The sequence below is a fragment of the Coffea arabica genome, chromosome 11e, assembly GCF_036785885.1.
Source record: "Coffea arabica cultivar ET-39 chromosome 11e, Coffea Arabica ET-39 HiFi, whole genome shotgun sequence".
Lineage (NCBI taxonomy): Eukaryota > Viridiplantae > Streptophyta > Magnoliopsida > Gentianales > Rubiaceae > Coffea > Coffea arabica.
The window spans coordinates 33,583,358-33,603,904 of record NC_092331.1 but is presented as its reverse complement, the minus strand read 5'-3'; the positions used below and the strand labels follow the sequence as shown (position 1 = coordinate 33,603,904).

General features: G+C 42.5%; 37 non-coding genes and 1 pseudogene across 37 annotated transcripts; all 38 read right to left on the bottom strand.

The window, feature by feature from the left end:
• Positions 1-355: 355 nt before the first annotated feature.
• On the bottom strand, positions 356-474 carry LOC140025121 (5S ribosomal RNA; annotated as a pseudogene).
• Positions 475-890: 416 nt separating this feature from the next.
• LOC140024016 (5S ribosomal RNA) lies at positions 891-1,009 on the bottom strand. Its single transcript, XR_011827983.1, has one exon. It is a non-coding gene; the product is annotated as a 5S ribosomal RNA (ribosomal RNA).
• Positions 1,010-1,425: 416 nt separating this feature from the next.
• LOC140032488 (5S ribosomal RNA) lies at positions 1,426-1,544 on the bottom strand. The gene has a single exon (XR_011836414.1). It is a non-coding gene; the product is annotated as a 5S ribosomal RNA (ribosomal RNA).
• A 416-nt stretch (positions 1,545-1,960) lies between these two features.
• Positions 1,961-2,079, bottom strand: LOC140024734 (5S ribosomal RNA). The gene has a single exon (XR_011828710.1). It is a non-coding gene; the product is annotated as a 5S ribosomal RNA (ribosomal RNA).
• Positions 2,080-2,496: 417 nt separating this feature from the next.
• On the bottom strand, positions 2,497-2,615 carry LOC140022671 (5S ribosomal RNA). The gene has a single exon (XR_011826651.1). It is a non-coding gene; the product is annotated as a 5S ribosomal RNA (ribosomal RNA).
• A 416-nt stretch (positions 2,616-3,031) lies between these two features.
• Positions 3,032-3,150, bottom strand: LOC140024283 (5S ribosomal RNA). The gene has a single exon (XR_011828256.1). It is a non-coding gene; the product is annotated as a 5S ribosomal RNA (ribosomal RNA).
• A 416-nt stretch (positions 3,151-3,566) lies between these two features.
• On the bottom strand, positions 3,567-3,685 carry LOC140032487 (5S ribosomal RNA). The gene has a single exon (XR_011836413.1). It is a non-coding gene; the product is annotated as a 5S ribosomal RNA (ribosomal RNA).
• Positions 3,686-4,102: 417 nt separating this feature from the next.
• Positions 4,103-4,221, bottom strand: LOC140024014 (5S ribosomal RNA). The gene has a single exon (XR_011827981.1). It is a non-coding gene; the product is annotated as a 5S ribosomal RNA (ribosomal RNA).
• Positions 4,222-4,637: 416 nt separating this feature from the next.
• LOC140032486 (5S ribosomal RNA) lies at positions 4,638-4,756 on the bottom strand. The gene has a single exon (XR_011836412.1). It is a non-coding gene; the product is annotated as a 5S ribosomal RNA (ribosomal RNA).
• Positions 4,757-5,172: 416 nt separating this feature from the next.
• LOC140024733 (5S ribosomal RNA) lies at positions 5,173-5,291 on the bottom strand. The gene has a single exon (XR_011828709.1). It is a non-coding gene; the product is annotated as a 5S ribosomal RNA (ribosomal RNA).
• Positions 5,292-5,708: 417 nt separating this feature from the next.
• LOC140024282 (5S ribosomal RNA) lies at positions 5,709-5,827 on the bottom strand. Its single transcript, XR_011828255.1, has one exon. It is a non-coding gene; the product is annotated as a 5S ribosomal RNA (ribosomal RNA).
• Positions 5,828-6,243: 416 nt separating this feature from the next.
• Positions 6,244-6,362, bottom strand: LOC140023367 (5S ribosomal RNA). Its single transcript, XR_011827336.1, has one exon. It is a non-coding gene; the product is annotated as a 5S ribosomal RNA (ribosomal RNA).
• A 417-nt stretch (positions 6,363-6,779) lies between these two features.
• On the bottom strand, positions 6,780-6,898 carry LOC140024280 (5S ribosomal RNA). The gene has a single exon (XR_011828253.1). It is a non-coding gene; the product is annotated as a 5S ribosomal RNA (ribosomal RNA).
• A 416-nt stretch (positions 6,899-7,314) lies between these two features.
• LOC140023366 (5S ribosomal RNA) lies at positions 7,315-7,433 on the bottom strand. The gene has a single exon (XR_011827335.1). It is a non-coding gene; the product is annotated as a 5S ribosomal RNA (ribosomal RNA).
• Positions 7,434-7,850: 417 nt separating this feature from the next.
• On the bottom strand, positions 7,851-7,969 carry LOC140031900 (5S ribosomal RNA). Its single transcript, XR_011835825.1, has one exon. It is a non-coding gene; the product is annotated as a 5S ribosomal RNA (ribosomal RNA).
• Positions 7,970-8,385: 416 nt separating this feature from the next.
• Positions 8,386-8,504, bottom strand: LOC140024732 (5S ribosomal RNA). Its single transcript, XR_011828708.1, has one exon. It is a non-coding gene; the product is annotated as a 5S ribosomal RNA (ribosomal RNA).
• Positions 8,505-8,921: 417 nt separating this feature from the next.
• Positions 8,922-9,040, bottom strand: LOC140024279 (5S ribosomal RNA). The gene has a single exon (XR_011828252.1). It is a non-coding gene; the product is annotated as a 5S ribosomal RNA (ribosomal RNA).
• Positions 9,041-9,456: 416 nt separating this feature from the next.
• Positions 9,457-9,575, bottom strand: LOC140023365 (5S ribosomal RNA). The gene has a single exon (XR_011827334.1). It is a non-coding gene; the product is annotated as a 5S ribosomal RNA (ribosomal RNA).
• A 417-nt stretch (positions 9,576-9,992) lies between these two features.
• Positions 9,993-10,111, bottom strand: LOC140031899 (5S ribosomal RNA). The gene has a single exon (XR_011835824.1). It is a non-coding gene; the product is annotated as a 5S ribosomal RNA (ribosomal RNA).
• Positions 10,112-10,527: 416 nt separating this feature from the next.
• On the bottom strand, positions 10,528-10,646 carry LOC140032081 (5S ribosomal RNA). Its single transcript, XR_011836007.1, has one exon. It is a non-coding gene; the product is annotated as a 5S ribosomal RNA (ribosomal RNA).
• A 414-nt stretch (positions 10,647-11,060) lies between these two features.
• On the bottom strand, positions 11,061-11,179 carry LOC140032139 (5S ribosomal RNA). The gene has a single exon (XR_011836064.1). It is a non-coding gene; the product is annotated as a 5S ribosomal RNA (ribosomal RNA).
• A 416-nt stretch (positions 11,180-11,595) lies between these two features.
• Positions 11,596-11,714, bottom strand: LOC140024542 (5S ribosomal RNA). The gene has a single exon (XR_011828516.1). It is a non-coding gene; the product is annotated as a 5S ribosomal RNA (ribosomal RNA).
• A 417-nt stretch (positions 11,715-12,131) lies between these two features.
• On the bottom strand, positions 12,132-12,250 carry LOC140032302 (5S ribosomal RNA). The gene has a single exon (XR_011836228.1). It is a non-coding gene; the product is annotated as a 5S ribosomal RNA (ribosomal RNA).
• A 416-nt stretch (positions 12,251-12,666) lies between these two features.
• LOC140022670 (5S ribosomal RNA) lies at positions 12,667-12,785 on the bottom strand. Its single transcript, XR_011826650.1, has one exon. It is a non-coding gene; the product is annotated as a 5S ribosomal RNA (ribosomal RNA).
• A 417-nt stretch (positions 12,786-13,202) lies between these two features.
• On the bottom strand, positions 13,203-13,321 carry LOC140022669 (5S ribosomal RNA). The gene has a single exon (XR_011826649.1). It is a non-coding gene; the product is annotated as a 5S ribosomal RNA (ribosomal RNA).
• A 416-nt stretch (positions 13,322-13,737) lies between these two features.
• Positions 13,738-13,856, bottom strand: LOC140032485 (5S ribosomal RNA). Its single transcript, XR_011836411.1, has one exon. It is a non-coding gene; the product is annotated as a 5S ribosomal RNA (ribosomal RNA).
• Positions 13,857-14,272: 416 nt separating this feature from the next.
• On the bottom strand, positions 14,273-14,391 carry LOC140032484 (5S ribosomal RNA). Its single transcript, XR_011836410.1, has one exon. It is a non-coding gene; the product is annotated as a 5S ribosomal RNA (ribosomal RNA).
• Positions 14,392-14,807: 416 nt separating this feature from the next.
• LOC140022668 (5S ribosomal RNA) lies at positions 14,808-14,926 on the bottom strand. Its single transcript, XR_011826648.1, has one exon. It is a non-coding gene; the product is annotated as a 5S ribosomal RNA (ribosomal RNA).
• Positions 14,927-15,342: 416 nt separating this feature from the next.
• On the bottom strand, positions 15,343-15,461 carry LOC140023848 (5S ribosomal RNA). Its single transcript, XR_011827813.1, has one exon. It is a non-coding gene; the product is annotated as a 5S ribosomal RNA (ribosomal RNA).
• Positions 15,462-15,877: 416 nt separating this feature from the next.
• On the bottom strand, positions 15,878-15,996 carry LOC140023432 (5S ribosomal RNA). Its single transcript, XR_011827402.1, has one exon. It is a non-coding gene; the product is annotated as a 5S ribosomal RNA (ribosomal RNA).
• Positions 15,997-16,406: 410 nt separating this feature from the next.
• LOC140024818 (5S ribosomal RNA) lies at positions 16,407-16,525 on the bottom strand. The gene has a single exon (XR_011828794.1). It is a non-coding gene; the product is annotated as a 5S ribosomal RNA (ribosomal RNA).
• A 412-nt stretch (positions 16,526-16,937) lies between these two features.
• Positions 16,938-17,056, bottom strand: LOC140031807 (5S ribosomal RNA). Its single transcript, XR_011835732.1, has one exon. It is a non-coding gene; the product is annotated as a 5S ribosomal RNA (ribosomal RNA).
• Positions 17,057-17,469: 413 nt separating this feature from the next.
• On the bottom strand, positions 17,470-17,588 carry LOC140022667 (5S ribosomal RNA). The gene has a single exon (XR_011826647.1). It is a non-coding gene; the product is annotated as a 5S ribosomal RNA (ribosomal RNA).
• Positions 17,589-18,003: 415 nt separating this feature from the next.
• LOC140022666 (5S ribosomal RNA) lies at positions 18,004-18,122 on the bottom strand. The gene has a single exon (XR_011826646.1). It is a non-coding gene; the product is annotated as a 5S ribosomal RNA (ribosomal RNA).
• Positions 18,123-18,538: 416 nt separating this feature from the next.
• On the bottom strand, positions 18,539-18,657 carry LOC140032482 (5S ribosomal RNA). Its single transcript, XR_011836408.1, has one exon. It is a non-coding gene; the product is annotated as a 5S ribosomal RNA (ribosomal RNA).
• Positions 18,658-19,073: 416 nt separating this feature from the next.
• On the bottom strand, positions 19,074-19,192 carry LOC140022665 (5S ribosomal RNA). Its single transcript, XR_011826645.1, has one exon. It is a non-coding gene; the product is annotated as a 5S ribosomal RNA (ribosomal RNA).
• A 416-nt stretch (positions 19,193-19,608) lies between these two features.
• LOC140022664 (5S ribosomal RNA) lies at positions 19,609-19,727 on the bottom strand. Its single transcript, XR_011826644.1, has one exon. It is a non-coding gene; the product is annotated as a 5S ribosomal RNA (ribosomal RNA).
• Positions 19,728-20,143: 416 nt separating this feature from the next.
• On the bottom strand, positions 20,144-20,262 carry LOC140023846 (5S ribosomal RNA). Its single transcript, XR_011827811.1, has one exon. It is a non-coding gene; the product is annotated as a 5S ribosomal RNA (ribosomal RNA).
• Between the last annotated feature and the right edge of the window lie 285 nt (positions 20,263-20,547).

The following is a 20,547-nucleotide window of genomic DNA, read 5'->3' as shown; positions in this document are numbered from 1 at the left end:
CTAGACCGAAATTCATTTTAAGCGTCAATTCAAGCATTTTCCTATTATCCTTTTATTTATTTGCTTTCATAATTTTTTTTGTTATTGATTTGCCCCCTGTTTTTTTCCATCATCCCGCAACTCTACATTATCATGAAATCAATCCTTCACGCTTGCGCTGATACATTTGCGCCGACAAATTTGAGCGACGATCCGGGCTTTGATCGAGCCGTACCGTTCCTGATTTGTCTCGCGCCTTCAGATCCTCCTTCACGCTTCGACAAGAAGCAAAATATTAAGCAATCGTTCCGACAGAGCTAAATTACTACAGGATAAAGAACGAATAGGAAATTTGGATTTCGAAACAAAAAAGAGAGGGGTGCAACACGAGGACTTCCCAGGGGTTCACCAATCCAAGTACTACTCTCGCCCAAACACGCTTAATTTCGAAGTTCTGTTGGGATCCGGTGCATTAGTGCTGGTATGATCGCACCTGCCATATTCCTTTCGCTTTATTCTTTTAAACTACCCCGTCCTGCGAAGCAGTGTGGCTTTTCTAGACCGAAATTCATTTTAAGCGTCAATTCAAGCATTTTCCTATTATCCTTTTATTTATTTGCTTTCATAATTTTTTTTGTTATTGATTTGCCCCCTGTTTTTTTCCATCATCCCGCAACTCTACATTATCATGAAATCAATCCTTCACGCTTGCGCTGATGCATTTGCGCCGACAAATTTGATCGACGATCCGGGCTTTGATCGAGCCGTACCGTTCCTGATTTGTCTCGCGCCTTCAGATCCTCCTTCACCCTTCGACAAGAAGCAAAATATTAAGCAATCGTTCCGACGGAGCTAAATTACTACAGGATAAAGAACGAATAGGAAATTTGGATTTCGAAACAAAAAAGAGAGGGGTGCAACACGAGGACTTCCCAGGGGGTCACCAATCCAAGTACTACTCTCGCCCAAACACGCTTAATTTCGAAGTTCTGATGGGATCTGGTGCATTAGTGCTGGTATGATCGCACCCGCCATATTCCTTTCGCTTTATTCTTTTAAACTACCCCGTCCTGCGAAGCAGTGTGGCTTTTCTAGACCGAAATTCATTTTAAGCGTCAATTCAAGCATTTTCCTATTATCCTTTTATTTATTTGCTTTCATAATTTTTTTTGTTATTGATTTGCCCCCTGTTTTTTTCCATCATCCCGCAACTCTACATTATCATGAAATCAATCCTTCACGCTTGCACTGATACATTTGCGCCGACAAATTTGAGCGACGATCCGGGCTTTGATCGAGCCGTACCGTTCCTGATTTGTCTCGCGCCTTCAGATCCTCCTTCACGCTTCGACAAGAAGCAAAATATTAAGCAATCGTTCCGACGGAGCTAAATTACTACAGGATAAAGAACGAATAGAAAATTTGAATTTCGAAACAAAAAAGAGAGGGGTGCAACAAGAGGAATTCCCAGGGGGTCACCCATCCTAGCACTACTCTCGCCCAAGCATGCTTAACTTCGGAGTTCTGATGGGATCCGGTGCATTAGTGCTGGTATGATCGCACCCGCCATGTTCCTTTCGCGTTATTCTTTTAAACTACCCCGTCCTGCGAAGCAGTGTGGCTTTTCTAGACCGAAATTCATTTTAAGCGTCAATTCAAGCATTTTCCTATTATCCTTTTATTTATTTGCTTTCATATTTTTTTTTGTTATTGATTTGCCCCCTGTTTTTTTCCATCATCCCGCAACTCTAAATTATCATGAAATCAATCCTTCACGCTTGCGCTGATACATTTGCGCCGACAAATTTGAGCGACGATCCGGGCTTTGATCGAACCGTACCGTTCCTGATTTGTCTCGCGCCTTCAGATCCTCCTTCACACTTCGACAAGAAGCAAAATATTAAGCAATCGTTCCGACGGAGCTAAATTACTACTGGATAAAGAACGAATAGGAAATTTGGATTTCGAAACAAAAGAGAGAGGGGTGCAACACGAGGACTTCCCAGGGGGTCAACAATCCAAATACTACTCTCGCCCAAACACGCTTAATTTCGAAGTTCTGATGGGATCCGGTGCATTAGTGCTGGTATGATCGCACCCGCCATATTCCTTTCGCTTTATTCTTTTAAACTACCCCGTCCTGCGAAGCAGTGTGTCTTTTCTAGACCGAAATTCATTTTAAGCGTCAATTCAAGCATTTTCCTATTATCCTTTTATTTATTTGCTTTCATATTTTTTTTTTGTTATTGATTTGCCCCCTGTTTTTTTCCATCATCCCGCAACTCTAAATTATCATGAAATCAATCCTTCACGCTTGCGCTGATACATTTGCGCCGACAAATTTGAGCGACGATCCGGGCTTTGATCGAGCCGTACCGTTCCTGATTTGTCTCGCGCCTTCAGATCCTCCTTCACGCTTCGACAAGAAGCAAAATATTAAGCAATCGTTCCGACAGAGCTAAATTACTACAGGATAAAGAACGAATAGGAAATTTGGATTTCGAAACAAAAAAGAGAGGGGTGCAACACGAGGACTTCCCAGGGGGTCACCAATCCAAGTACTACTCTCGCCCAAACACGCTTAATTTCGAAGTTCTGATGGGATCCGGTGCATTAGTGCTGGTATGATCGCACCCGCCATATTCCTTTCGCTTTATTCTTTTAAACTACCCCGTCCTGCGAAGCAGTGTGGCTTTTCTAGACCGAAATTCATTTTAAGCGTCAATTCAAGCATTTTCCTATTATCCTTTTATTTATTTGCTTTCATAATTTTTTTTGTTATTGATTTGCCCCCTGTTTTTTTCCATCATCCCGCAACTCTACATTATCATGAAATCAATCCTTCACGCTTGCGCTGATACATTTGCGCCGACAAATTTGAGCGACGATCCGGGCTTTGATCGAGCCGTACCGTTCCTGATTTGTCTCGCGCCTTCAGATCCTCCTTCACGCTTCGACAAGAAGCAAAATATTAAGCAATCGTTCCGACAGAGCTAAATTACTACAGGATAAAGAACGAATAGGAAATTTGGATTTCGAAACAAAAAAGAGAGGGGTGCAACACGAGGACTTCCCAGGGGGTCACCAATCCAAGTACTACTCTCGCCCAAACTCGCTTAATTTCGAAGTTCTGATGGGATCCGGTGCATTAGTGCTGGTATGATCGCACCCGCCATATTCCTTTCGCTTTATTCTTTTAAACTACCCCGTCCTGCGAAGCAGTGTGGCTTTTCTAGACCGAAATTCATTTTAAGCGTCAATTCAAGCATTTTCCTATTATCCTTTTATTTATTTGCTTTCATAATTTTTTTTGTTATTGATTTGCCCCCTGTTTTTTTCCATCATCCCGCAACTCTACATTATCATGAAATCAATCCTTCACGCTTGCACTGATACATTTGCGCCGACAAATTTGAGCGACGATCCGGGCTTTGATCGAGCCGTACCGTTCCTGATTTGTCTCGCGCCTTCAGATCCTCCTTCACGCTTCGACAAGAAACAAAATATTAAGCAATCGTTCCGACGGAGCTAAATTACTACAGGATAAAGAACGAATAGAAAATTTGAATTTCGAAACAAAAAAGAGAGGGGTGCAACAAGAGGAATTCCCAGGGGGTCACCCATCCTAGCACTACTCTCGCCCAAGCATGCTTAACTTCGGAGTTCTGATGGGATCCGGTGCATTAGTGCTGGTATGATCGCACCCGCCATGTTCCTTTCGCGTTATTCTTTTAAACTACCCCGTCCTGCGAAGCAGTGTGGCTTTTCTAAACCGAAATTCATTTTAAGCGTCAATTCAAACATTTTCCTATTATCCTTTTATTTATTTGCTTTCATATTTTTTTTTTGTTATTGATTTGCCCCCTGTTTTTTTCCATCATCCCGCAACTCTAAATTATCATGAAATCAATCCTTCACGCTTGCGCTGATACATTTGCGCCGATAAATTTGAGCGACGATCCGGGCTTTGATCGAGCCGTACCGTTCCTGATTTGTCTCGCGCCTTCAGATCCGCCTTCATGCTTCGAGAAGAAGCAAAATATAAAGCAATTGTTCCGAAGGACCTAAATTACTACAGGATAAAGAACGAATAGGAAATTTGGATTTCGAAACAAAAAAGAGAGGGGTGCAACACGAGGACTTCCCAGGGGGTCACCAATCCAAGTACTACTCTCGCCCAAACACGCTTAATTTCGAAGTTCTGATGGGATCTGGTGCATTAGTGCTGGTATGATCGCACCCGCCATATTCCTTTCGCTTTATTCTTTTAAACTACCCCGTCCTGCGAAGCAGTGTGGCTTTTCTAGACCGAAATTCATTTTAAGCGTCAATTCAAGCATTTTCCTATTATCCTTTTATTTATTTGCTTTCATAATTTTTTTTGTTATTGATTTGCCCCCTGTTTTTTTCCATCATCCCGCAACTCTACATTATCATGAAATCAATCCTTCACGCTTGCCCTGATACATTTGCGCCGACAAATTTGAGCGACGATCCGGGCTTTGATCGAGCCGTACCGTTCCTGATTTGTCTCGCGCCTTCAGATCCTCCTTCACGCTTCGACAAGAAGCAAAATATTAAGCAATCGTTCCGACGGAGCTAAATTACTACAGGATAAAGAACGAATAGAAAATTTGAATTTCGAAACAAAAAAGAGAGGGGTGCAACAAGAGGAATTCCCAGGGGGTCACCCATCCTAGCACTACTCTCGCCCAAGCATGCTTAACTTCGGAGTTCTGATGGGATCCGGTGCATTAGTGCTGGTATGATCGCACCCGCCATGTTCCTTTCGCTTTATTCTTTTAAACTACCCCGTCCTGCGAAGCAGTGTGGCTTTTCTAGACCGAAATTCATTTTAAGCGTCAATTCAAGCATTTTCCTATTATCCTTTTATTTATTTGCTTTCATATTTTTTTTTGTTATTGATTTGCCCCCTGTTTTTTTCCATCATCCCGCAACTCTAAATTATCATGAAATCAATCCTTCACGCTTGCGCTGATACATTTGCGCCGACAAATTTGAGCGACGATCCGGGCTTTGATCGAACCATACCGTTCCTGATTTGTCTCGCGCCTTCAGATCCTCCTTCACACTTCGACAAGAAGCAAAATATTAAGCAATCGTTCCGACGGAGCTAAATTACTACTGGATAAAGAACGAATAGGAAATTTGGATTTCGAAACAAAAGAGAGAGGGGTGCAACACGAGGACTTCCCAGGGGGTCAACAATCCAAATACTACTCTCGCCCAAACACGCTTAATTTCGAAGTTCTGATGGGATCCGGTGCATTAGTGCTGGTATGATCGCACCCGCCATATTCCTTTCGCTTTATTCTTTTAAACTACCCCGTCCTGCGAAGCAGTGTGGCTTTTCTAGACCGAAATTCATTTTAAGCGTCAATTCAAGCATTTTCCTATTATCCTTTTATTTATTTGCTTTCATATTTTTTTTTTGTTATTGATTTGCCCCCTGTTTTTTTCCATCATCCCGCAACTCTAAATTATCATGAAATCAATCCTTCACGCTTGCGCTGATACATTTGCGCCGACAAATTTGAGCGACGATCCGGGCTTTGATCGAGCCGTAACGTTCCTGATTTGTCTCGCGCCTTCAGATCCTCCTTCACGCTTCGACAAGAAGCAAAATATTAAGCAATCGTTCCGACAGAGCTAAATTACTACAGGATAAAGAACGAATAGGAAATTTGGATTTCGAAACAAAAAAGAGAGGGGTGCAACACGAGGACTTCCCAGGGGGTCACCAATCCAAGTACTACTCTCGCCCAAACTCGCTTAATTTCGAAGTTCTGATGGGATCCGGTGCATTAGTGCTGGTATGATCGCACCCGCCATATTCCTTTCGCTTTATTCTTTTAAACTACCCCGTCCTGCGAAGCAGTGTGGCTTTTCTAGACCGAAATTCATTTTAAGCGTCAATTCAAGCATTTTCCTATTATCCTTTTATTTATTTGCTTTCATAATTTTTTTTGTTATTGATTTGCCCCCTGTTTTTTTCCATCATCCCGCAACTCTACATTATCATGAAATCAATCCTTCACGCTTGCACTGATACATTTGCGCCGACAAATTTGAGCGACGATCCGGGCTTTGATCGAGCCGTACCGTTCCTGATTTGTCTCGCGCCTTCAGATCCTCCTTCACGCTTCGACAAGAAGCAAAATATTAAGCAATCGTTCCGACGGAGCTAAATTACTACAGGATAAAGAACGAATAGAAAATTTGAATTTCGAAACAAAAAAGAGAGGGGTGTAACAAGAGGAATTCCCAGGGGGTCACCCATCCTAGCACTACTCTCGCCCAAGCATGCTTAACTTCGGAGTTCTGATGGGATCCGGTGCATTAGTGCTGGTATGATCGCACCCGCCATGTTCCTTTCGCTTTATTCTTTTAAACTACCCCGTCCTGCGAAGCAGTGTGGCTTTTCTAGACCGAAATTCATTTTAAGCGTCAATTCAAGCATTTTCCTATTATCCTTTTATTTATTTGCTTTCATATTTTTTTTTTGTTATTGATTTGCCCCCTGTTTTTTTCCATCATCCCGCAACTCTAAATTATCATGAAATCAATCCTTCACGCTTGCGCTGATACATTTGCGCCGACAAATTTGAGCGACGATCCGGGCTTTGATCGAGCCGTACCGTTCCTGATTTGTCTCGCGCCTTCAGATCCTCCTTCACGCTTCGACAAGAAGCAAAATATTAAGCAATCGTTCCGACAGAGCTAAATTACTACAGGATAAAGAACGAATAGGAAATTTGGATTTCGAAACAAAAAAGAGAGGGGTGCAACACGAGGACTTCCCAGGGGGTCACCAATCCAAGTACTACTCTCGCCCAAACTCGCTTAATTTCGAAGTTCTGATGGGATCCGGTGCATTAGTGCTGGTATGATCGCACCCGCCATATTCCTTTCGCTTTATTCTTTTAAACTACCCCGTCCTGCGAAGCAGTGTGGCTTTTCTAGACCGAAATTCATTTTAAGCGTCAATTCAAGCATTTTCCTATTATCCTTTTATTTATTTGCTTTCATAATTTTTTTTGTTATTGATTTGCCCCCTGTTTTTTTCCATCATCCCGCAACTCTACATTATCATGAAATCAATCCTTCACGCTTGCACTGATACATTTGCGCCGACAAATTTGAGCGACGATCCGGGCTTTGATCGAGCCGTACCGTTCCTGATTTGTCTCGCGCCTTCAGATCCTCCTTCACGCTTCGACAAGAAGCAAAATATTAAGCAATCGTTCCGACGGAGCTAAATTACTACAGGATAAAGAACGAATAGAAAATTTGAATTTCGAAACAAAAAAGAGAGGGGTGTAACAAGAGGAATTCCCAGGGGGTCACCCATCCTAGCACTACTCTCGCCCAAGCATGCTTAACTTCGGAGTTCTGATGGGATCCGGTGCATTAGTGCTGGTATGATCGCACCCGCCATGTTCCTTTCGCGTTATTCTTTTAAACTACCCCGTCCTGCGAAGCAGTGTGGCTTTTCTAGACCGAAATTCATTTTAAGCGTCAATTCAAGCATTTTCCTATTATCCTTTTATTTATTTGCTTTCATATTTTTTTTTTGTTATTGATTTGCCCCCTGTTTTTTTCCATCATCCCGCAACTCTAAATTATCATGAAATCAATCCTTCACGCTTGCGCTGATACATTTGCGCCGATAAATTTGAGCGACGATCCGGGCTTTGATCGAGCCGTACCGTTCCTGATTTGTCTCGCGCCTTCAGATCCGCCTTCATGCTTCGAGAAGAAGCAAAATATAAAGCAATCGTTCCGAAGGACCTAAATTACTACAGGATAAAGAACGAATAGAAAATTTGAATTTCGAAACAAAAAAGAGAGGGGTGCAACAAGAGGAATTCCCAGGGGGTCACCCATCCTAGTACTACTCTCGCCCAAGCATGCTTAACTTCGGAGTTCTGATGGGATCCGGTGCATTAGTGCTGGTATGATCGCACCCGCCATGTTCCTTTCGCTTTATTCTTTTAAACTACCCCGTCCTGCGAAGCAGTGTGGCTTTTCTAGACCGAAATTCATTTTAAGCGTCAATTCAAGCATTTTCCTATTATCCTTTTATTTATTTGCTTTCATATTTTTTTTTGTTATTGATTTACCCCCTGTTTTTTTCCATCATCCCGCAACTCTAAATTATCATGAAATCAATCCTTCACGCTTGCGCTGATACATTTGCGCCGACAAATTTGAGCGACGATCCGGGCTTTGATCGAACCGTACCGTTCCTGATTTGTCTCGCGCCTTCAGATCCTCCTTCACACTTCGACAAGAAGCAAAATATTAAGCAATCGTTCTGACGGAGCTAAATTACTACTGGATAAAGAACGAATAGGAAATTTGGATTTCGAAACAAAAGAGAGAGGGGTGCAACACGAGGACTTCCCAGGGGGTCAACAATCCAAATACTACTCTCGCCCAAACACGCTTAATTTCGAAGTTCTGATGGGATCCGGTGCATTAGTGCTGGTATGATCGCACCCGCCATATTCCTTTCGCTTTATTCTTTTAAACTACCCCGTCCTGCGAAGCAGTGTGGCTTTTCTAGACCGAAATTCATTTTAAGCGTCAATTCAAGCATTTTCCTATTATCCTTTTATTTATTTGCTTTCATATTTTTTTTTTGTTATTGATTTGCCCCCTGTTTTTTTCCATCATCCCGCAACTCTAAATTATCATGAAATCAATCCTTCACGCTTGCGCTGATACATTTGCGCCGACAAATTTGAGCGACGATCCGGGCTTTGATCGAGCCGTACCGTTCCTGATTTGTCTCGCGCCTTCAGATCCTCCTTCACGCTTCGACAAGAAGCAAAATATTAAGCAATCGTTCCGACAGAGCTAAATTACTACAGGATAAAGAACGAATAGGAAATTTGGATTTCGAAACAAAAAAGAGAGGGGTGCAACACGAGGACTTCCCAGGGGGTCACCAATCCAAGTACTACTCTCGCCCAAACTCGCTTAATTTCGAAGTTCTGATGGGATCCGGTGCATTAGTGCTGGTATGATCGCACCCGCCATATTCCTTTCGCTTTATTCTTTTAAACTACCCCGTCCTGCGAAGCAGTGTGGCTTTTCTAGACCGAAATTCATTTTAAGCGTCAATTCAAGCATTTTCCTATTATCCTTTTATTTATTTGCTTTCATAATTTTTTTTGTTATTGATTTGCCCCCTGTTTTTTTCCATCATCCCGCAACTCTACATTATCATGAAATCAATCCTTCACGCTTGCACTGATACATTTGCGCCGACAAATTTGAGCGACGATCCGGGCTTTGATCGAGCCGTACCGTTCCTGATTTGTCTCGCGCCTTCAGATCCTCCTTCACGCTTCGACAAGAAGCAAAATATTAAGCAATCGTTCCGACGGAGCTAAATTACTACAGGATAAAGAACGAATAGAAAATTTGAATTTCGAAACAAAAAAGAGAGGGGTGTAACAAGAGGAATTCCCAGGGGGTCACCCATCCTAGCACTACTCTCGCCCAAGCATGCTTAACTTCGGAGTTCTGATGGGATCCGGTGCATTAGTGCTGGTATGATCGCACCCGCCATGTTCCTTTCGCGTTATTCTTTTAAACTACCCCGTCCTGCGAAGCAGTGTGGCTTTTCTAGACCGAAATTCATTTTAAGCGTCAATTCAAGCATTTTCCTATTATCCTTTTATTTATTTGCTTTCATATTTTTTTTTTGTTATTGATTTGCCCCCTGTTTTTTTCCATCATCCCGCAACTCTAAATTATCATGAAATCAATCCTTCACGCTTGCGCTGATACATTTGCGCCGATAAATTTGAGCGACGATCCGGGCTTTGATCGAGCCGTACCGTTCCTGATTTGTCTCGCGCCTTCAGATCCGCCTTCATGCTTCGAGAAGAAGCAAAATATAAAGCAATCGTTCCGAAGGACCTAAATTACTACAGGATAAAGAACGAATAGAAAATTTGAATTTCGAAACAAAAAAGAGAGGGGTGCAACAAGAGGAATTCCCAGGGGGTCACCCATCCTAGTACTACTCTCGCCCAAGCATGCTTAACTTCGGAGTTCTGATGGGATCCGGTGCATTAGTGCTGGTATGATCGCACCCGCCATGTTCCTTTCGCTTTATTCTTTTAAACTACCCCGTCCTGCGAAGCAGTGTGGCTTTTCTAGACCGAAATTCATTTTAAGCGTCAATTCAAGCATTTTCCTATTATCCTTTTATTTATTTGCTTTCATATTTTTTTTTGTTATTGATTTGCCCCCTGTTTTTTTCCATCATCCCGCAACTCTAAATTATCATGAAATCAATCCTTCACGCTTGCGGTGATACATTTGCGCCGACAAATTTGAGCGACGATACGGGCTTTGATCGAGCCGTACCGTTCCTGATTTGTCTCGCGCCTTCAGATCCTCCTTCACCCTTCGACAAGAAGCAAAATATTAAGCAATCGTTCCGACGGAGCTAAATTACTACAGGATAAAGAACGAATAGGAAATTTGGATTTCGAAACAAAAAAGAGAGGGGTGCAACACGAGGACTTCCCAGGGGGTCACCAATCCAAGTACTACTCTCGCCCAAGCATGCTTAACTTCGGAGTTCTGATGGGATCCGGTGCATTAGTGCTGGTATGATCGCACCCGCCATGTTCCTTTCGCTTTATTCTTTTAAACTACCCCGTCCTGCGAAGCAGTGTGGCTTTTCTAGACCGAAATTCATTTTAAGCGTCAATTCAAGCATTTTCCTATTATCCTTTTATTTATTTGCTTTCATATTTTTTTTTTGTTATTGATTTGCCCCCTCTTTTTTTCCATCATCCCGCAACTCTAAATTATCATGAAATCAATCCTTCACGCTTGCGCTGATACATTTGCGCCGATAAATTTGAGCGACGATTCGGGCTTTGATCGAGCCGTACCGTTCCTGATTTGTCTCGCTTCAGATCCGCCTTCATGCTTCGAGAAGAAAAAAAATATAAAGCAATCGTTCCGAAGGACCTAAATTACTACAGGATAAAGAACGAATAGAAAATTTGAATTTCGAAACAAAAAAGAGAGGGGTGCAACAAGAGGACTTCCCAGGGGGTCACCCATCCTAGTACTACTCTCGCCCAAGCATGTTTAACTTCGGAGTTCTGATGGGATCCGGTGCATTAGTGCTGGTATGATCGCACCCGCCATGTTCCTTTCGCTTTATTCTTTTAAACTACCCCGTCCTGCGAAGCAGTGTGGCTTTTCTAGACCGAAATTCATTTTAAGCGTCAATTCAAGCATTTTCCTATTATCCTTTTATTTATTTGCTTTCATATTTTTTTTTGTTATTGATTTGCCCCCTGTTTTTTTCCATCATCCCGCAACTTTAAATTATCATGAAATCAATCCTTCACGCTTGCGCTGATACATTTGCGCCGACAAATTTGAGCGACGATCCGGGCTTTGATCGAGCCGTACCGTTCCTGATTTGTCTCGCGCCTTCAGATCCTCCTTCACGCTTCGACAAGAAGCAAAATATTAAGCAATCGTTCCGACGGAGCTAAATTACTACAGGATAAAGAACGAATAGGAAATTTGGATTTCGAAACAAAAAAGAGAGGGGTGCAACACGAGGACTTCCCAGGGGGTCACCAATCCAAGTACTACTCTCGCCCAAACACGCTTAATTTCGATGTTCTGATGGGATCCGGTGCATTAGTGCTGGTATGATCGCACCCGCCATATTCCTTTCGCTTTATTCTTTTAAACTACCCCGTCCTGCGAAGCAGTGTGGCTTTTCTAGACCGAAAGTCATTTTAAGCGTCAATTCAAGCATTTTCCTATTATCCTTTTATTTATTTGCTTTCATATTTTTTTTTTGTTATTCATTTGCCCCATGTTTTTTTCCATCATCCCGCAACTCTAAATTATCATGAAATCAATCCTTCACGCTTGCGCTGATACAGTTGCGCCGACAAATTTGAGCGACGATCCGGGCTTTGATCGAGCCGTACCGTTCCTGATTTGTCTCGCGCCTTCAGATCCGCCTTCATGCTTCGAGAAAAAGCAAAATATGAAGCAATCGTTCCGAAGGACCTAAATTACTACAGGATAAAGAACGAATAGAAAATTTGAATTTCGAAACAAAAAAGAGAGGGGTGCAACAAGAGGAATTCCCAGGGGGTCACCCTTCCTAGTACTACTCTCGCCCAAGCATGCTTAACTTCGGAGTTCTGATGGGATCCGGTGCATTAGTGCTGGTATGATCGCACCCGCCATGTTCCTTTCGCTTTATTCTTTTAAACCATCCCGTCCTGCGAAGCAGTGTGGCTTTTCTAGACCGAAATTTATTTTAAGCGTCAATTCAAGCATTTTTCTCTTACCCTTTTGTTTATTTGCTTTCATATTTTTTTTTGTTATTGATTTGCCCCCTGTTTTTTTCCATCATCCCGCAACTCTAAATTATCATGAAATCAATCCTTCACGCTTGCGCTGATACATTTGCGCCGACAAATTTGAGCGACGATCCGGGCTTTGATCGAACCGTACCGTTCCTGATTTGTCTCGCGCCTTCAGATCCTCCTTCACACTTCGACAAGAAGCAAAATATTAAGCAATCGTTCCGACGGAGCTAAATTACTACTGGATAAAGAACGAATAGGAAATTTGGATTTCGAAACAAAAAAGAGAGGGGTGCAACACGAGGACTTCCCAGGGGGTCACCAATCCAAGTACTACTCTCGCCCAAACACGCTTAATTTCGAAGTTCTGATGGGATCCGGTGCATTAGTGCTGGTATGATCGCACCCGCCATATTCCTTTCGCTTTATTCTTTTAAACTACCCCGTCCTGCGAAGCAGTGTGGCTTTTCTAGACCGAAATTCATTTTAAGCGTCAATTCAAGCATTTTCCTATTATCCTTTTATTTATTTGCTTTCATATTTTTTTTTTGTTATTGATTTGCCCCCTGTTTTTTTCCATCATCCCGCAACTCTAAATTATCATGAAATCAATCCTTCACGCTTGCGCTGATACATTTGCGCCGACAAATTTGAGCGACGATCCGGGCTTTGATCGAGCCGTACCGTTCCTGATTTGTCTCGCGCCTTCAGATCCTCCTTCACGCTTCGACAAGAAGCAAAATATTAAGCAATCGTTCCGACAGAGCTAAATTACTACAGGATAAAGAACGAATAGGAAATTTGGATTTCGAAACAAAAAAGAGAGGGGTGCAACACGAGGACTTCCCAGGGGGTCACCAATCCAAGTACTACTCTCGCCCAAACACGCTTAATTTCGAAGTTCTGATGGGATCCGGTGCATTAGTGCTGGTATGATCGCACCCGCCATATTCCTTTCGCTTTATTCTTTTAAACTACCCCGTCCTGCGAAGCAGTGTGGCTTTTCTAGACCGAAATTCATTTTAAGCGTCAATTCAAGCATTTTCCTATTATCCTTTTATTTATTTGTTTTCATAATTTTTTTTGTTATTGATTTGCCCCCTGTTTTTTTCCATCATCCCGCAACTCTACATTATCATGAAATCAATCCTTCACGCTTGCACTGATACATTTGCGCCAACAAATTTGAGCGACGATCCGGGCTTTGATCGAGCCGTACCGTTCCTGATTTGTCTCGCGCCTTCAGATCCTCCTTCACGCTTCGACAAGAAGCAAAATATTAAGCAATCGTTCCGACGGAGCTAAATTACTGCAGGATAAAGAACGAATAGAAAATTTGAATTTCGAAACAAAAAAGAGAGGGGTGCAACAAGAGGAATTCCCAGGGGGTCACCCATCCTAGCACTACTCTCGCCCAAGCATGCTTAACTTCGGAGTTCTGATGGGATCCGGTGCATTAGTGCTGGTATGATCGCACCCGCCATGTTCCTTTCGCTTTATTCTTTAAAACTACCCCGTCCTGCGAAACAGTGTGGCTTTTCTAGACCGAAATTCATTTTAAGCGTCAATTCAAGCATTTTCCTATTATCCTTTTATTTATTTGCTTTCATATTTTTTTTTGTTATTGATTTGCCCCCTGTTTTTTTCCATCATCCCGCAACTCTAAATTATCATGAAATCAATCCTTCACGCTTGCGCTGATACATTTGCGCCGACAAATTTGAGCGACGATCCGGGCTTTGATCGAGCCGTACCGTTCCTGATTTGTCTCGCGCCTTCAGATCCTCCTTCACGCTTCGACAAGAAGCAAAATATTAAGCAATCGTTCCGACGGAGCTAAATTACTACAGGATAAAGAACGAATAGAAAATTTGAATTTCGAAACAAAAAAGAGAGGGGTGCAACAAGAGGAATTCCCAGGGGGTCACCCATCCTAGCACTACTCTCGCCCAAGCATGCTTAACTTCGGAGTTCTGATGGGATCCGGTGCATTAGTGCTGGTATGATCGCACCCGCCATATTCCTTTCGCTTTATTCTTTTAAACTACCCCGTCCTGCGAAGCAGTGTGGCTTTTCTCGACCGAAATTCATTTTAAGCGTCAATTCAAGCATTTTCCTATTATCCTTTTATTTATTTGCTTTCATAATTTTTTTTGTTATTGATTTGCCCCCTGTTTTTTTCCATTATCCCGCAACTCTACATTATCATGAAATCAATCCTTCACGCTTGCGCTGATACATTTGCGCCGACAAATTTGATCGACGATCCGGGCTTTGATCGAGCCGTACCGTTCCTGATTTGTCTCGCGCCTTCAGATCCTCCTTCACCCTTCGACAAGAAGCAAAATATTAAGCAATCGTTCCGACGGAGCTAAATTACTACTGGATAAAGAACGAATAGGAAATTTGGATTTCGAAACAAAAAAGAGAGGGGTGCAACACGAGGACTTCCCAGGGGGTCACCAATCCAAGTACTACTCTCGCCCAAACACGCTTAATTTCGAAGTTCTGATGGGATCCGGTGCATTAGTGCTGGTATGATCGCACCCGCCATATTCCTTTCGCTTTATTCTTTTAAACTACCCCGTCCTGCGAAGCAGTGTGGCTTTTCTAGACCGAAATTCATTTTAAGCGTCAATTCAAGCATTTTCCTATTATCCTTTTATTTATTTGCTTTCATAATTTTTTTTGTTATTGATTTGCCCCCTGTTTTTTTCCATTATCCCGCAACTCTACATTATCATGAAATCAATCCTTCACGCTTGCGCTGATACATTTGCGCCGACAAATTTGATCGACGATCCGGGCTTTGATCGAGCCGTACCGTTCCTGATTTGTCTCGCGCCTTCAGATCCTCCTTCACGCTTCGACAAGAAGCAAAATATTAAGCAATCGTTCCGACGGAGCTAAATTACTACAGGATAAAGAACGAATAGGAAATTTGGATTTCGAAACAAAAAAGAGAGGGGTGCAACACGAGGACTTCCCAGGGGGTCACCAATCCAAGTACTACTCTCGCCCAAACACGCTTAATTTCGAAGTTCTGATGGGATCCGGTGCATTAGTGCTGGTATTATCGCACCCGCCATATTTCTTTCGCTTTATTCTTTTAAACTACCCCGTCCTGCGAAGTAGTGTGGCTTTTCTAGACCGAAATTCATTTTAAGCGTCAATTCAAGCATTTTCCTATTATCCTTTTATTTATTTGCTTTCATATTTTTTTTTGTTATTGATTTGCCCCCTGTTTTTTTCCATCATCCCGCAACTCTAAATTATCATGAAATCAATCCTTCACGCTTGCGCTGATACATTTGCGCCGATAAATTTGAGCGACGATCCGGGCTTTGATCGAGCCGTACCGTTCCTGATTTGTCTCGCGCCTTCAGATCCGCCTTCATGCTTCGAGAAGAAGCAAAATACAAAGCAATCGTTCCGAAGGACCTAAATTACTACAGGATAAAGAACGAATAGAAAATTTGAATTTCGAAACAAAAAAGAGAGGGGTGCAACAAGAGGAATTCCCAGGGGGTCACCCATCCTAATACTGCTCACGCCCAAGCACGCTTAACTTCGGAGTTCTGATGGGATACGGTGCATTAGTGCTGGTATGATCGCACCCACAACGTTCCTTTCGCTTTATTCTTTTAAACTACCCCGTCCAGCGAAGCAATGTGGCTTTTCTAGACCGGAATTCATTTTAAGCGTCAATTGAAGCATTTTCCTCTTATCCATTTATTTATTTACTTTATATTTTTTTGTTATTGATTTGCACCCTGTTTTTTTTCATCATCCCGCAACTCTAAATTATCATGAAATCAATCCTTCACGCTTGCGGTGATACATTTGCGCCGACAAATTTGAGCGACGATCCGGGCTTTGATCGAGCCGTACCGTTCCTGATTTGTCTCGCGCCTTCAGATCTTCCTTCACGCTTCGACAAGAAGCAAAATATTAAGCAATCGTTCCGACGGAGCTAAATTACTACAGGATAAAGAACGAAGAAATTTGGATTTCGAAACAAAAAAGAGAGGGGTGCAACACGAGGACTTCCCAGGGGGTCACCAATCCAAGTACTACTCTCCCCCAAACACGCTTAATTTCGAAGTTCTGATGGGATCCGGTGCATTAGTGCTGGTATGATCGCACCCGCCATATTCCTTTCGCTTTATTCTTTTAAACTACCCCGTCCTGCGAAGCAGTGTGGCTTTTCTAGACCGAAATTCATTTTAAGCGTCAATTCAAGCATTTTCCTATTATCCTTTTATTTATTTGCTTTCATAATTTTTTTTATATTGATTTGCCCCCTGTTTTTTTCCATCATCCCGCAACTCTAAATTATCATGAAATCAATCCTTCACGCTTGCGCTGATACATTTGCGCCGACAAATTTGAGCGACGATTCGGGCTTTGATCGAGCCGTACCGTTCCTGATTTGTCTCGCTTCAGATCCGCCTTCATGCTTCGAGAAGAAGCAAAATATAAAGCAATCGATCCGAAGGACCTAAATTACTACAGGATAAAGAACGAATAGAAAATTTGAATTTCGAAACAAAAAAGAGAGGGGTGCAACAAGAGGACTTCCCAGGGGGTCACCCATCCTAGTACTACTCTCGCCCAAGCATGCTTAACTTCGGAGTTCTGATGGGATCCGGTGCATTAGTGCTGGTATGATCGCACCCACAACGTTCCTTTCGCTTTATTCTTTTAAACTACCCCGTCCAGCGAAGCAGTGTGGCTTTTCTAGACCGGAATTCATTTTAAGCGTCAATTGAAGCATTTTCCTCTTATCCATTTATTTATTTACTTTATATTTTTTTGTTATTGATTTACACCCTGTTTTTTTCCATCATCCCGCAACTCTAAATTATCATGAAATCAATCCTTCATGCTTGCGGTGATACATTTGCGCCGACAAATTTGAGCGACGATCCGGGCTTTGATCGAGCCGTACCGTTCCTGATTTGTCTCGCGCCTTCAGATCCTCCTTCACGCTTCGACAAGAAGCAAAATATTAAGCAATCGTTCCGACGGAGCTAAATTACTACAGGATAAAGAACGAATAGGAAATTTGGATTTCGAAACAAAAAAGAGAGGGGTGCAACACGAGGACTTCCCAGGGGGTCACCAATCCAAGTACTACTCTCGCCCAAACACGCTTAATTTCGAAGTTCTGATGGGATCCGGTGCATTAGTGCTGGTATGATCGCACCCGCCATATTCCTTTCGCTTTATTCTTTTAAACTACCCCGTCCTGCGAAGCAGTGTGGCTTTTCTAGACCGAAATTCATTTCAAGCGTCAATTCAAGCATTTTCCTATTATCCTTTTATTTATTTGCTTTCATAATTTTTTTTATATTGATTTGCCCCCTGTTTTTTGCCATCATCCCGCAACTCTAAATTATCATGAAATCAATCCTTCACGCTTGCGCTGATACAGTTGCGCCGACAAATTTGAGCGACGATCCGGGCTTTGATCGAGCCGTACCGTTCCTGATTTGTCTCGCGCCTTCAGATCCGCCTTCATGCTTCGAGAAAAAGCAAAATATGAAGCAATCGTTCCGAAGGACCTAAATTACTACTGGATAAAGAACGAATAGGAAATTTGGATTTCGAAACAAAAAAGAGAGGGGTGCAACACGAGGACTTCCCAGGGGGTCACCAATCCAAGTACTACTCTCGCCCAAACACGCTTAATTTCGAAGTTCTGATGGGATCCGGTGCATTAGTGCTGGTATGATCGCACCCGCCATATTCCTTTCGCTTTATTCTTTTAAACTACCCCGTCCTGCGAAGCAGTGTGGCTTTTCTAGACCGAAATTCATTTTAAGCGTCAATTCAAGCATTTTCCTATTATCCTTTTATTTATTTGCTTTCATATTTTTTTTTGTTATTGATTTGCCCCCTGTTTTTTTCCATCATCCCGCAACTCTAAATTATCATGAAATCAATCCTTCACGCTTGCGCTGATACATTTGCGCCGACAAATTTGAGCGACGATCCGGGCTTTGATCGAGCCGTACCGTTCCTGATTTGTCTCGCGCCTTCAGATCCTCCTTCACGCTTCGACAAGAAGCAAAATATTAAGCAATCGTTCCGACCGAGCTAAATTACTACAGGATAAAGAACGAATAGAAAATTTGAATTTCGAAACAAAAAAGAGAGGGGTGCAACAAGAGGAATTCCCAGGGGGTCACCCATCCTAGCACTACTCTCGCCCAAGCATGCTTAACTTCGGAGTTCTGATGGGATCCGGTGCATTAGTGCTGGTATGATCGCACCCGCCATGTTCCTTTCGCTTTATTCTTTTAAACTACCCCGTCCTGCGAAACAGTGTGGCTTTTCTAGACCGAAATTCATTTTAAGCGTCAATTCAAGCATTTTCCTATTATCCTTTTATTTATTTGCTTTCATATTTTTTTTTGTTATTGATTTGCCCCCTGTTTTTTTCCATCATCCCGCAACTCTAAATTATCATGAAATCAATCCTTCACGCTTGCGCTGATACATTTGCGCCGATAAATTTGAGCGACGATCCGGGCTTTGATCGAGCCGTACCGTTCCTGATTTGTCTCGCGCCTTCAGATCCGCCTTCATGCTTCGAGAAGAAGCAAAATATAAAGCAATTGTTCCGAAGGACCTAAATTACTACAGGATAAAGAACGAATAGGAAATTTGGATTTCGAAACAAAAAAGAGAGGGGTGCAACACGAGGACTTCCCAGGGGGTCACCAATCCAAGTACTACTCTCGCCCAAACACGCTTAATTTCGAAGTTCTGATGGGATCCGGTGCATTAGTGCTGGTATGATCGCACCCGCCATATTCCTTTCGCTTTATTCTTTTAAACTACCCCGTCCTGCGAAGCAGTGTGGCTTTTCTAGACCGAAATTCATTTTAAGCGTCAATTCAAGCATTTTCCTATTATCCTTTTATTTATTTGCTTTCATAATTTTTTTTGTTATTGATTTGCCCCCTGTTTTTTTCCATCATCCCGCAACTCTACATTATCATGAAATCAATCCTTCACGCTTGCGCTGATACATTTGCGCCGACAAATTTGATCGACGATCCGGGCTTTGATCGAGCCGTACCGTTCCTGATTTGTCTCGCGCCTTCAGATCCTCCTTCACCCTTCGACAAGAAGCAAAATATTAAGCAATCGTTCCGACGGAGCTAAATTACTACAGGATAAAGAACGAATAGGAAATTTGGATTTCGAAACAAAAAAGAGAGGGGTGCAACACGAGGACTTCCCAGGGGGTCACCAATCCAAGTACTACTCTCGCCCAAACACGCTTAATTTCGAAGTTCTGATGGGATCCGGTGCATTAGTGCTGGTATGATCGCACCCGCCATATTCCTTTCGCTTTATTCTTTTAAACTACCCCGTCCTGCGAAGCAGTGTGGCTTTTCTAGACCGAAATTCATTTTAAGCATCAATTCAAGCATTTTCCTATTATCCTTTTATTTATTTGCTTTCATAATTTTTTTTGTTATTGATTTGTCCCCTGTTTTTTTCCATCATCCCGCAACTCTACATTATCATGAAATCAATCCTTCACGCTTGCGCTGATACATTTGCGCCGACAAATTTGAGCGACGATCCGGGCTTTGATCGAGCCGTACCGTTCCTGATTTGTCTCGCGCCTTCAGATCCTCCTTCACGCTTCGACAAGAAGCAAAATATTAAGCAATCGTTCCGACGGAGCTAAATTACTACAGGATAAAGAACGAATAGGAAATTTGGATTTCGAAACAAAAAAGAGAGGGGTGCAACACGAGGACTTCCCAGGGGGTCACCAATCCAAGTACTACTCTCGCCCAAACACGCTTAATTTCGAAGTTCTGATGGGATCCGGTGCATTAGTGCTGGTATTATCGCACCCGCCATATTTCTTTCGCTTTATTCTTTTAAACTACCCCGTCCTGCGAAGCAGTGTGGCTTTTCTAGACCGAAATTCATTTTAAGCGTCAATTCAAGCATTTTCCTATTATCCTTTTATTTATTTGCTTTCATATTTTTTTTTGTTATTGATTTGCCCCCTGTTTTTTTCCATCATCCCGCAACTCTAAATTATCATGAAATCAATCCTTCACGCTTGCGCTGATACAGTTGCGCCGACAAATTTGAGCGACGATCCGGGCTTTGATCGAGCCGTACCGTTCCTGAT